We start from the raw sequence: 10622 nt of genomic DNA, 5'->3' as shown, positions 1-10622 counted from the left end.
TTGCCTGTGTCTATGGGCCTGTGGTTCTGTCAGTGTGATCATGTGATGTATCTGACCCCAGGAATGTGTCAATAAAGTTTCCCCTTCCTGGGACAATGAATTCACGGTGTTCTTATTTCAGTTTCCAGGAGTGTATATTTTTCTTTTTATCTGTCCTGATTGCACATGTGTGAAACTGAAGGTTTTTAGTGTTGAAACTCCTTAATAAACTATATAAATTTTCATTATAAAATTATGTACAACGTTTTGTTGTATTTAAAACAATGTCGGTTTCTGATTCCACTAGAAAATGGCTTCAATATAAAAGCTGAAACCAATAGTGGAGTCAAATAAAGAACTTTTTAGGAAGTGGAATGGTTATTCGTCAATAGTAAACATGCCAGAGCCCGAAAATTTCTAAGTCGATCATTAGTCACAGCTATGAGCCCGTGAAACAAATACTAAAGTTCAGCAGTTGATTATTAGTCAGAATAGCACAGAACGCCACTTCTCCTACTTTTCTGTTTTCATTTAAGAATCACGCTAAAAGAACATCTTATTATAAACACAAAAACGAGCGCCGTAAACAACAGTATTGTCTATTTACACTGAAGCGAGAAAAGTCCTGGGATTGCGATATGCATATTTACTGATCGCGGTAGTATCACATACGCAGGGAAGAAAAGGACAGTGCATTGGACGCTCATTGATTTGTACTCAGGTGATTCAAGTGAAAAGGTTTCCTATGTGATTTTGGTTGCACGACGGGAATTAGCTTAGAACACAGAATGGCAGTTGGAGCTACACACATGGGAGACTCCATTTCGGAAATCATTAGGGAGTTCAACATTCTGAGATCCACAATGTCAAGGGTGTGCGGAGAATACGAAATCTGAGGTATTACCTGTCATCATGGACAATGCAGTGGGTGGCGGCCTTCACTTAACGACCGAGAGCAGCGGCATTTGCGTAGACTTGTCAGTGGCAACAGAAAAGCAACACTGCGTGAAATAACGGCAGAAACCAATGTGAGACGTACGATGAATGTATCCGTTAGGACAGTGAGGCTAACTTTGGTGTTGATAGGCTATGGTACACGACGACCGTTGCGAGGGCTTTGTTAACAGTACGACACTGCCTGTAGTGGCTCTCCAGGGCTCGCAACCATATCGGTTGGACCATAGTCTACTGGAAAACCATGGCCTGGTCAGATGAATCCGAATTTCAGTAAGTAAGAACTGATCGTAGGGTTTGAGTGTGGTGCATACCCCACGAAACCGTGAACCCAAGTTGTCAACAAGACACTGTACAAGCTGAGGGTGGCTTTATAATGGTTTGGGCTGTGTTTACATGGAATGGATGAAGTCCTCTGGTCCAACTGAACAGATTATTGGTTGAAAATGGATATGTTCGTGTACTTGGAGACCATGCTCAGACATTCATGGACTTCATGTTCCCAAACAACGACGTAATTTTTGTGGATAACAATGTGCCGTGTCACCGGAGCAGAATTGTTTGTAATTTGAACATTCTGGACTCTTCGATCGAATTGAACATTTACGGAATAAAATCGAGAGGTCATTTCATGCACAGAATCTTGCACCGGCAACACTTTCGGAATTATGGTCAGCTATAGAGGCAGGGGACTCCCAACGACTCGTTATACTTGCCACGCCGATTTGCTGCACTAAGCCGTACAAAAGGAGGTTCGAGACGATACGAGGAGGTATACCACAACTTTTGTCTCCTCAGTCCATATCATCCAGAACGTCTTCTTTTTCAGTGTACCTTCGTGTGTGTTATTTCAACCATAGGGGTGTCAATTTGCTACAACATAATAAAATGACAGTTTCATTGTAGTTGAAAGAAAATCGAAGAGAAAATCGTTATCCAAGCTGGTAGATTTTATGTCACAAGCATCGTCTGTATTGCTGTGATAATCATAGAAAGTTAGCTCAGAAACACATCATTAGGAAAACATTTAAGGGGTCACTGAAAATCTGTTGCCCAGTTAAAAGTATTACGAGTGAAGCGAGGTATTGCGAGTCCGAACGTGGATATTGTAATTCAGTTGCATGTGGACCTTCTTCTTTCCACAGAGCTATGGTCCTGTAGATGACAGCGACAAGAACTTTAGCAATGAACGGTTGGGCTTTTCCAGTCGTAGATAAAAATGGAAGTGAAAGCAAGACTGAGTTTGGAGTCCAGTAACTGCGTGAAACCTCCTTTTATCGCACAGCATCGTGGTTCGGGTGTGCTCGACGTATTTATTCGACTGTAGTATCGCCATAAACAGTATTACACGTTGTATTTTCATGAGATACTGAATACTGACTTGGTACGTAACTGGGAGGTCGGCAGCACTGTAGTGAATACTCAATGACCTCTATTTCCCTAGTCAGCCAAGTGCTGGAGATAAAACTTTGTTCTGCCGCTGGAACTAGAGTTGATATGCTTCAAGTTGAACGCCACCACGCTAACACGTGTCAGCAACCCCTACGTTGGGCCCAGATGTGGATAACACTCATCTACAGAACTGTTATGACGCCGGTTTAAATTTCCCGAGCAATTGATTGCCTAATTATTTATATTGGTCCTTATCGCTAGTTCTTAAGTACCCATTTAAAAAGTACAAGATCCTACGTTTCAACTTGAGACGATCCACCAAACCACATTCAATTATTTCAATTTAAAGTTCAAGGGGTATGATGAAGAAAAACCGATGCATAATTTCAGTCTCACCTGGACGTGGCAAGCACTGAATGTACGATCTTTTGTCTCCAATGGAGAACACGATTTTCTGAATGCAAACGTAGGCACTTGCAGTCGGAGTCCTTCTCAGTACGATTTTTCTCGGCATGTGATCGTATCATAACGTAATACAACCATCGGCGTTTCGTCCATCTGTAGGATGGGAATGAAGGGTGGGGGGAAAACGTAAAATCGTAAAAAAGTTCAGATATTTTTGTTACCAGGTAGCTCTGCAGCGTGTTAAAAATACTGTCACTAATTTTAAGAGTGCTAAAATGATATAAAAGCCGTCTTGTTCCAGCCAATGTACATTGTCATGCATCATTTTCTGCACGACTCTGTCCTTCTTTTCATGCTTTATTGTTTCCTGCCGTCAGAGAAAGATCTGAAGAGTGTGGAAGACTGTGGGCACGTTTACCATGTGTTTATTAAAGAAAAGCACACATGGTGGAACACAAAATACGAACGGAAGCCTTAATAACTTCATTTGGAACAGATGTCCAGAGACAACATTTTGCTCATCTACTATTGTTAAAATTGCCTCATATGACGGTTGTCTGTTGTTCAGTGATCGTGACATTGTAAGAATCAGGACACTATGAGACTAGTATTTGACGCAAGTGGCTTCGCTGAAAACGTGTTGAAAAAAATTGACAGTGTGCGTATTTTTTTCCGTGTCCTGTAACAAGACAAGACCAGAAATAAGTTTTTTCGACGATAACACGCCAAAGAAAATTCAGACATATTTTAACATTTCAACATGTACTTGAGAATGGTTCTCAAGCCTAAATCATGGGTATGTAAAATAAATGAATAATTAACAGTTAAATGGCGGGAATTTCTTCCAATAAAATGAGTGTGTTTCTCCATGAAGGGATGATCAGTGTGCGTATTGTTAATTCTAAAATAATATGTCTGTGAAGAGTATTGCGAAAAGGGACGCCAGAATGATCAGATAATATGTAAATAACTATATGAATGGTTATGGTCAACACTGACGTACTTATTTATGGCATCAGTTCCAACAAAACCTTTGCTACATTTCCTGCAACTTTTTTATTCAGGCAATAAGGAACGGTGTCTCCTGAACCATTGCAGTTAGAAAGGTAAAATTTGTTACAGTCTTGTACATACTGTAACTCAACTTCTCGTGGTACAAAATGTATCAAAGTACGTTACTGCCAAACTTATTTAAACGCTTGTGAAATAAAAATTGCTATGTATCATAAATGAATTTAAAAAAATACTGCGAGAGTCCTAATGCTGTTAAAAAAACTAGTATACAGATCTGTTTATCTAATTACTAAGAATAAACTACTACTTTGTGAAAGTAGTAAACGACGTAACCTTTGAGGAATTGTTCCCATGTGATAGTATTCGTTCTACATGTATCCAGAAACGTCCTGATCAAATTATTAGACAAAAAAGTGAAAGAATTCCACATTATAGCCAATAACATAACGATAAATTTCCAAAATTTGGTAGAATTATCTCTCAGACAGCAATTTACATTAGCTTATATGTACCTGTGCATTTTGTCGTACGTTCCCCGTTACTGAATGACCCCCTTAGTGCAATTCAAGATGAACAGTTTATGTGGCGGCACCAGGTTTCATCCTCTACCTTCTTTCATCACAATCATACAACACAAACATATTACACTATACACTCATTCATTACATTCGCTTACACTCTGCAACTATACATGCGAAATAACTCTCAAATATCAATAAGGAAAGGGGCCAACTTGTGCGGAGGTAGAATGAACACCTTCCCGACAAGCAGCCAAACCAACCGTGTGGATTATCCCAGCCAACAATGCCATACGACATTTACCTTTTCACATAAAAGAATTTTATTGAAAACCATTTTCGTTCCATGTTCTCATCACGAAAGATATCTAGCATCGAGCTGTACTAGATTTGGTACATTATTAAATAGTATTTTCCACAGGATTAATTACTGACCTTTTGCTAAATTTGTTTCCTTCTAAACCACGTAAACATCTCTGTTAATCTATGTCTTTGCAAGTAACCATCCGTGGAAAAACAAAAGGTTGATTGTTCAAGTATCTATCCGTGGAAGCAAATACAGTTTTAAATGCGTGAAACTTCCATCTACTTTTCTGTGTGAATTTAATAAATTTGTACGAGGTCAATGGTTGCCTGCAGAGTTCGTGCGTATAAGAGAACAAATTGTGCTGCCCGCAGGTTTTGAAACATGAACGATCCGTCACGACTGTACAGGTAATTCTGAACATTGATGAACATGTATGTTTGGTACATTGTGGCGTCAGCAGTGACGTCAGTCCTGACAGCACATCCACGCCCTTCGAATATGGCAGTGTTTACACCCACTGGCGAATAAAACAGCTCATTTAGTCGGTGTTGACTGTTAGGCGTGCCGACACTGTGCATGCAGCCTTCAGATGTTAATCATCTTTATTGAGATACAGCGCGTATTTCATCGGAAAATTTCATACTTTTCTGGAAGAGTATACACATAGGATTTACAGTCGCTTACTTACACGAACGTTAACCTTCAGTGATCTGAAACAAAAGAATTATTGAAAAAGAAGGGTTTGCGCTATAGCGTTTGTTTCAATATTAATACACAGACAAGAAAAAAATGAAGAAAAACACCCAAAATCAAATCTTAGTGAACATGTTTTTCGTATGTGAAACCGTTAGAAACTGTTGCTTACGGTATTTTTATTATTTGGGGCCAAAGACCTGTAGCATCTGCCGTTCATTGCTTCCATCACACCACAACCCCTGTCACGTGTTTGGTATTCCTCCAACTGTCTGCTGTTCAACTAGCTGTTTACTGTTCTACGAGAGACATTAAGTAATTAAAGAGACCAACTATTCAGGAATCAAACTGTTTTTACAAGGAGTTTTCTACGTTCATGACTTTAGGTTGGCATCACTGGGGTGAGCGGAGAACAGCTGAGGGACAAAAATTGCATATAACGACGGCGTGTTCATTAGAAGTTTCAACGTGTTCATTAGAAGTTTCAACATTAGTTGAAGAGCGTTTAGTGATCCGTATTTTGCTTTCTGAATGAGAAAAACCGCTTAAAGTTTTTTCTCTAGTGATTTTACAGTATGGTGCAAGTTGTAAGAAAGGCTAACATTTTTATAATTTGGTAAAATAGTTCAAAATTGGTCGACCCACATTGACTGATGGAGCAACGTCCTGGTGGCCTGTTGAAGTGTCAGCTCCTTCGTTTGGAACCGACATTGACGACATTATTCGTGAAAATCGACGTATTACAGTTGAACATATAGCAAAAACAGTTGCAGTAAGTGTTGGTGTAGTCCATAACATTACAGTAGAAAGAAGAAATTGCGTGACAAAGATAAATGGCAATTCTCACCCTCATACTGTCCAGCTGACCCAAGAAACAACTGAAAAAATAAGTCGAGAGGTACTGCCTCCTCCTCCCTACAGTCCAGATTTGGCTGCCTCGGATTTTCTTTTGGTTGGTCCACTCAAGGAGCAATTACGTGGAAGAAAGTTCAACAAAAACGTGGAGGTCAAGTAATTTGTGGGACATTGACTCAGATAACAAGGAAAAGTCTTCTTTGTGTCAGATATAAAGAACTAGTTCATCATTTTAGTTTTTTTGCACATCAGTTTGCCTTTTTAATTATTGAATATCCCTCGTATTTATTTGCTGTTCTTTTAATTGCTGAACTTTCTCTTCTTTCTCTGCTTGGAGGCTTCCACTGCCTAATTTTTAAAAGACTGGCCGTCTTTTCTCTCCTACTCCTCTAAATACATAATCGACATAATTCGCCCCCTTCATTCTATCTTTACTCCGTCCTTTGCGATCCTATTTGCCGCGTGCAACTGTTACATTGTGTGATATTATTGATCTACATGCAATATCTCTCGTTGATATGAATGTAGATTCCAGATGAACAGTCATGTCGAAGTTCGGTTGACCTCAATATCATAAATACAACTTTTGAGAGTTAAAGAACGAACAAAACGCTTATGAAATACTTGAATTTCTCAGGCGATGTTGCAAACATACGAATGGAAACTAGTGCTGACTTGACGTTCTCTTGTAGTAATAAGCCTAATTTTGTAAAATATGACATAATTGTCGTTTTGAGTTACGCTGTGATTTATGAAGAACTACATTTATTTTATTTAACCAGGCTCAGTTTACGAATCTTCTTCTGTCGTGACACCAGACCTGAAATAACTGTTGATTACAGTTGAAACCGGAAATTGTCAGTTTTCGTATGATATAATAAAAACTGTAATTTATTACTTAATAAATAAAGCATATTTCAGAAATTTCATCCATTTTTCACAGTGCTATATCTTCTACATGAATGAAAGGAGTTATTTGTGGTAAACGTTCGCTGACACATCGAAACTAAGAGTTCACCTAGCGCTGGTTGTAGGTTGCCTTTCTAGTGGTAGCCGGTAGAGATCAGAAATAAGCTCTCTGTACTCGCTTTAATCTTGCCAGAGGGTTCTATGACGTCATCGTCGAACTGTTCGTCTCCACATGTTCAGAAAATCGTCTCACGAATATTCACCGCTGCCCGTTTAACGGAAAACTCGTCGTTGGAGTCTGGTGTCAAGTACAAGCGGACTCTATTAGCATAGAAAGTACAGTAAGTACGCTAGTTGGCAAGTATAACCGAGGACTCGCGGCATTTTCTGCTACATACTCAACCATACATGACGATTGTTATAGAGGGTGATTCAGCTGCCCTTTTCGATCGGTCTTATGCAACCCGCAACGCCTTCAAAAGCCATGTACGAGATATACATATTCCCTCCCTGGCTATGTGACAACTATTAGTCCTACGGAAAAAATAAACAGAACCTTTTTGTAGGAAACATATCGTATTTAAATTTAATACTGGGCCGTGTTTTTGCTGGAGGCACGGGTTCTCGATTTCTTCAAGAAAAACGCTTTTGTATGACTCTTCTGTACGTTTTTCTTGAACAATTCAAAAACTATGGACTCTAGCGAAAACATAACCCAGTACAAAATTTAAGTTGATTACATTTTCTACGGTTTTTTTCTATAGGACTAACAGTTTGAGTGTAGCAGGTGAAAATTGAGCTCATAGTATTTGATGGCGTTGCAGGTTGCATAAAACCCAGCAGTAGGGGTAGCTGAATCACCTTGTACATCAGTGCTGTGACTCATCAGTTAGCAGTGAATATTCTTCTTTGTATACACACACACACACACACACACACACATATATATATATATATGAGGGTTGGAACTTTAATAGTGGAAACCATTTATTTACAACTCGCACAAAATAGATACATGTTTCAAAGTTTTACTGACCTTCTAAGTAGTCACCAGCATTGTGTATAATCGGTTGCCAGCGATGTGGAAGTCGTAGGATACTCTTAGCAGTGCCAGTTGTGTTGACAGTTCGATGGGCGCGGTCTATTGTCCGACGAATTTGTAGCAGTTCTGAAGCGAATGCCGTGAAGTGTTTCCTTCAGTTTAGAAATAGCTTTGAACTCACGAGGTATTAAGTCAGGGGAGTGCAGTAGGTGGTATAGCAGCTCCAACAGTCAAACAAATCAGTAACAGCTTGCACTGTACGTGCTTGAGCACTGTCCTGCAAAATGATGGTCAGGTCCTGCAGAAAGTGTCATCACTTCTGTTTCTAAGCTGGTCGTAGGCTGTGTTCCAAAAATGAACAGCATAGAGACTACTTTGAAAGTCAGTAAAACTTCGAAACACGTATCTATTTTGTACGAGCAGTAAATAAATAGTTGCCACTATTTAAGTTCCAAACCTCGTATATATATGCATGTGAATCTGTATCACGGTATGGCTAAGCACATTCACAAACACCGACAAACAGCTTAAATTCATGTTCTCGAACTTAGCCATAACAGGAACTTTTGGTTGCAGCACTATGTAATGACACAAGCGTATGTGTTACTATGTAAATACAAATGTGTATGTATACATTCGTGTGTGTGTACATACATATACATATGAATGTGTGTTTTAGTGTGTATGTATATACAATGCTTGATTTGTGACGGTACACACTGGTGCACCGTACCGGTACCTCTGACGAAAGAAAAGCGTTAAAATAACGTTTTAAGGCGGGTAAATTTCAAAAAAAACGCAACCCAGATGTCCATAGTACCGGAACCTTCTTTTTCTTGTTTTTTGTTTTGTTTTGTTTACAAATCAGTCACTGTGTATATGTATGTTCCTATGTGATGGAATCACCTCTTCCAGGAGTGACAGACTTCAACGGCTTGCTGCAGTATTTAAAACAGTAGTACACGGGATGACTAGGCACGTTCACAAACACCAACAAATAGCTCGAATTCGTATTCTTGAATTTAGCCATAACTGAGCTGTTGGCTTCAGTACGATGTAGTAACCCTTGTTTTAATGCTTACAGCTGTCCGACAATGACATGAATCATTTATCATTTTTACACAACTCTTTATATTTATGCTGGCACTTTGCACGGTATTTTTCAGCCCATGCATCGGTTGCCGTACACAAACAGGAATCAACTACGTGTCATTACTTCCCTTTTACTCATCCTTTAATGTCCTATAAATGACATGATATTTCCACAATTGCGTAATCGTATTATAATTCTCGGAGACATTTCTGTTTGTTAATGGTAATGGCGGCAGCTTACTGTCTCCAGCAGTGTCTAAAACAACGCTGATAATCCGAATGAATGACCCTATCAAAAAGAGCGACCTCCACGGGGACAACACTATATTGTGCCATGTGGATTTTGAGTTCTCTCCAATAAACAAAAAAAATTATGTCTCAAATAAGCAGTTCCGTTTGAGCCTTTTCAGACAAGTTACTTACTAACGTATTCTGCTGTTAATTACCGCCCTTAACATGCGTTGGGCACTGCTTTCTAAATTTTGCCCGCCCAGCAAACATTTGCAAAGGTTGTATCTGAACGTTTGTACAGGCTGGGTGGAGCTTATTAATTTCTAATTTCGGGCCATTAAGAAACGTATAGTAACGACGGCCATCGAAGGGCGTGCCCTAATAGCCTCTGAACTGTTCAGCGACTGACCAGGACGTGGAATACGCACGTGTGTGCGGATGACGAACTTTATTGAAAGGTGATTTACGTATTGTGACGCTACGGAATATACTTACTCATCACTCTCTATCACATCGTGACGTTTCAAAAGTAGATTCATTAAAGTGTCCGTGTATGTAGAACCGAATTTTTACTCGGTTAATTAGCGAGTAGTTCACTGCGAAATGCAATTCATCCTTCCATTATTTGCCAGATTCTTTTTACAGTCATCAATCGTGCGAAAGAGAGAGAGAGAGAGAGAGAGAGAGAGAGAGCGATAAGAATTGCCAGTGCTCTTCCGCAAATAAACCATTTATGAATCATATTATTGATTGTACGATGGTAATGCCTTACCTGGAGCGGTCCTGTTGTTAAGTAGACTGCTAACGTCTACATGCAACCCGGAACGATGTGTAATATCTTCGTTGTTCACTCGATCTTAAATCTTCCTTCCAATATGAAGATTAGCTCAGTCGGTCAACAATGTCTTCATAAATTTACGTGGTACTGTCTGAGATATTGCCTTCAAGGCTCCATCGTGGTTTTTATGTAAGGAAAAGTAATACGTTCTGAGGTTTTCACTCAGTAAGGGAATGCACGATATAATAAAGCCTTCTAGCAGATTATAGAAGGACTCTGGCCCGAAAATGGACTCGGCTATCGCCGACAAGACTCTCACTGATTCAGCTACACCAACACCTCTCACCTGCACTTAAAACTTCCAAAGTTCCGGGTGATCCATAACAGATAAACAGAGGTCTGTGTTCCAGTCCTCGTCTGTCTCACGGTTTTAGCCCCTAGAAAATTTCATAT

The sequence above is a fragment of the Schistocerca cancellata genome, chromosome 1 (assembly GCF_023864275.1).
Source record: "Schistocerca cancellata isolate TAMUIC-IGC-003103 chromosome 1, iqSchCanc2.1, whole genome shotgun sequence".
Lineage (NCBI taxonomy): Eukaryota > Metazoa > Arthropoda > Insecta > Orthoptera > Acrididae > Schistocerca > Schistocerca cancellata.
The sequence above is the reverse complement of the archived record's forward strand: the minus strand, read 5'-3'. Positions refer to the sequence as shown.